The sequence below is a fragment of the Aquila chrysaetos genome, chromosome 9 (assembly GCF_900496995.4).
Source record: "Aquila chrysaetos chrysaetos chromosome 9, bAquChr1.4, whole genome shotgun sequence".
In the NCBI taxonomy this organism is placed as follows: domain Eukaryota; kingdom Metazoa; phylum Chordata; class Aves; order Accipitriformes; family Accipitridae; genus Aquila; species Aquila chrysaetos.
This window is the reverse complement of record NC_044012.1, coordinates 26,431,455-26,435,079: the sequence shown is the minus strand read 5'-3', so window position 1 is coordinate 26,435,079 and position 3,625 is coordinate 26,431,455.

The following is a 3,625-nucleotide window of genomic DNA, read 5'->3' as shown; positions in this document are numbered from 1 at the left end:
GCCTCTCAATTTAGCAAACGAAAAAATACTTTTCTGCTCAGGGCATAAATCGTAGAGATTGTTTGTCCCCAGAAGTTGAAAAAGAGGATTTTAGCTATGTTATTGTTACTGCCACTGGAAGTAATGTTTGCTCACTTATATAATGAACAATGCTTGAAAAATGTTTGAACACGGTAAAATGTCAGCATTTTATTAGAAATTATTCTGATAAAATATTGTATTTTAAATTACAATTTAAAATGTCCACATTTAAAAAAAAAAAAAATCTTAACAAGGCTTTTACAGGGTCCTGAGCTGGTGGGAACCAATTTAGCTCCATTGTGTAACATCATCCCAGGGTATTTCCTATTATTCTTAGGAATTTGGATTGATTCTTTATTGTGAACTAAACATTTTTTCAGTGCTCCCTTTTTTTCTCTTACAAAAAAATAAAATTAAAAACTCTAAAGGAAAATGTATCAAAACAAGAGTGTGTGTTTTCAGACATATTCAATGCATACACAGAAATATGAAATCCCTGGTGTGTGGCTGAACAAGATTTTTTAAACTTGGGTCAATCCTGCTCAAAACTAGTTTTGATTGAAAAACGATCCTTGAGACTATCAGGTATGAAAGCTTAATCAGTTATGAAGCTGGTGGAAAATTTTCAGAATATGATTAGAGCAAAAGAATAACAAGTGTGGTGTGTTTTCACTTTTTAAAGATAAATAGTGTCTTTTCACCCTCCCTGTTCGGAGGCATTCAGAGCCAGTGCAGCTTCTGCAGTGAAGCAATTGCTGCTCCAGGACTTCTCTGTCACAGTGGAACCGTTTAAATCACAAACACTTTTGTTTCTTGTTAAGACAAGAGAGGAGAAAAAAAACCCCAAAACAACCCAACAAATGGATTTTGAGAAAGCTTCTTAGAAAAATGCAAGTATTCCTGGGGATTCAGCTGGGTCCTTGCTCCAGCTGGAATTAGCTGCTTAGAACAGGAAAAATACGTGGTTTTTATCACACACCCCAGCACCATGGAGGGACTTTCAAGGGGACGGGTGCCAATGCCTGCTCCCCTGGGCAGGGCAAAGTGGTGGTCTTTGAGGCTGCAGCCCCCTCCAGCGTGGAGCTCAGCTGCCCTCTGCTCTATGGGCATTTTAACCAAATTTCAGGCCACTCTTGTGGTGTTTCACAATGTGTTGGGTTTTACCATTGCAAAGGGTTATAAAAGTTTCAGTGGGCTTTGGGCAAAGGATGGTGGCTTCCAGTTGTCTCTGGATAGGTGTTTCACCTGGCACAAAGGGCTCCCATGTTGGCTGCAGCCATGGGACTGCAGCAAACCTGTTACTGCCACTGCTGAGGATGAGGATGCTTGTTAAAAACCTCTCTGGCTAGGTGCGAATGTTCCTGCTTTGCACAAAAGCAAGGCTGAAGGATTGTTAATGTATTTATTCTTTTTTAAATGTGGATGGCAGAGGTGTCCTTAAAAGCCACCCTGCTCCCTCCTGCCTCCCTCGATCCCCCACCCTTGCACGTGGTACCGGCGACCAGCATTGTGCACTGCTCTCCAGCCCCGCTTGGCCTTTTGTCAGCCCCCTTTTCTGTGTCAATCAGATGGCTTTTGTCAGGTCCCAGACATGTTGTGTCCACACGCACACAAATATCCCCGTGCAGAGTGTGGGGAACGCGGCGCACATTCAGATCATGCGCTGCACCCTCCCGTGCACGAATGCACACACGTGGGGTGTGCGTGCATGCTAAACAGCTGCTGTGGCCTCCCTGCGGTGGTCAGAATTGGGGTTTGGGGGTGGCTGGGGCAGGAAGCGGTGAGGATGCCCGTTCTCCAGGCGATGCGGTGTGTGTCTGTGTGTCCTCGGGGGCTGTCTATCCTGCTGGATGGAGCCGAGGGGCTGCTGGCACTTCTCTCCCTCGCTTCGAGTTTTTTTCCCTATTGCTTTTGTCCATCCATTGCTTTGAGCCATTTTTCTTCAGTTTTTCCCCATATTTCTCAAGCACGGGGTGATGTTTGAGTCGTCAAGTTGTTCCTAGAAAATATATATTTTACAGTGCATTTTTTGTAAGTTCTTCTGTAAATAGTGATGCCAGGTGATGGAGAAACCACAACTTAGGTTCAGGGTAGGGGGACACCCTGAAGACACATCCCATGTGTCTTCCTCCCACCAGATTCCTGGGCTCCTCTTCACCCTCAGCTGCCCAAGCCCCCAGCCTCGCAGTTGCTGTTGGGACCCCAGCTTGCTGCAGCTCAAAGGGCAACTTTGGGCTAAAACCCACCCCCTTGGGGACTCTGATAGCCTTCTGCAGCGCAGGGCAGGGCTGGGAATGCCCACAGAGAGGTGACAGCTCTGTTCCTCGACTGCTGAAATGGGGCCATTTTCCAGTTAGCCCCTCATGGCATGGTCCCTGCTAGCTCCCCAGCTGAGAGGAGGCTTTCGCCCTGTCCCCATGGTGGTGCCATAATGCCAGGCCAGACTAGGCCTGGTACGGCCATGAGGCCAGGCCGCTCGGTCTCCTAGCAACCACTCAGGCCTTGATGGTGCCCACAGGCCTCTGTAGCACCTGCAGGCCCTGATGGCTCCACAGGCCTGGCAGGGAGAGCGAGGGATGGAGAGGAGGCAGGATGACAGCACGGCTGCAGGCTCTACATGTGGAAGAGCCTGCAGCAGCAGCCGCCCACCCCGGGCATCAACAAAATGGCGGCAGGAGCTCCCAAATGGCGGCGCCTGTCCTGTGGGGCCCGGCGGGGAAGGTGCCGGCGCGGTGCCAGGGCTGCTCCAGAGGGCACAATGACTGGCACATAACGGCCCCTCACCGCGACCGCCCCTGCGCCACGGTGGTGCCAGCTGTAGCCCCCCTCCCTCCGCCTTGGCACGGGCAGGCGGCCCCGCCATGGTTGCCTCTGAGGAGGATTAAGGCCGCAGTTGTGTCTCCCTCTTTCTTTCCCCCTCAGTGGCTGAGAACAGGAAACGTGAACCTATCTGAGACTAATTGACTTGCAAATTAATCGTTTGTCCCTGTGCCTGATAATTAGTGCTAACGATTTTTACACCCCCCCCCCCTTTTGCTCTCTCCTCCTTCTCTTTATTTTAAAGGGGGCTGTTTTCCCTTTCTTTTTCTTCCCCCTCTCCTTTTTTTTTATCCACCCCCCCCCCCCCCCCCCCCAGCTCTTCCCTAAGCCTCCCCAGCTGCCCACCGCCATGGGGTGGGGATGGCACCAGGTTTGGGGGCGAAGGGGCCTGGCAGGGTGGCCGCCTGGCTCCGGCACCCACAGCTGCTTCTTTGCTTCCCATGACTCTGTGCCAGCCTCCATGTCTGCCCCTGAAGGACAATAAATAGGGCTGGGAGAAGAGGGTCAGGAGTTTGGGGGGGCTGCAATGGGGCTGGGAGATGGGGGAGCAGGGCTGCCTAGGGATGTGGAATTGCTTTGGAGGTGGCTGCAGCTGAACCTGCATTTCCAAACTTCCCAAATGCCCAGGAAAGGGGTTTAAAAAAAAAAATTAAAAATCAGTTCAAAAGGAAGCAAAGGTTGGGGGTTGTTTTCTCCAGCCTTCCCTCTTCCCCTGGCTTTATGCCTGGGAAACATCTCATTTTTACAAGTCTGAAGAGGTGTTTCTCCCGAAGGAGGGCAGCTC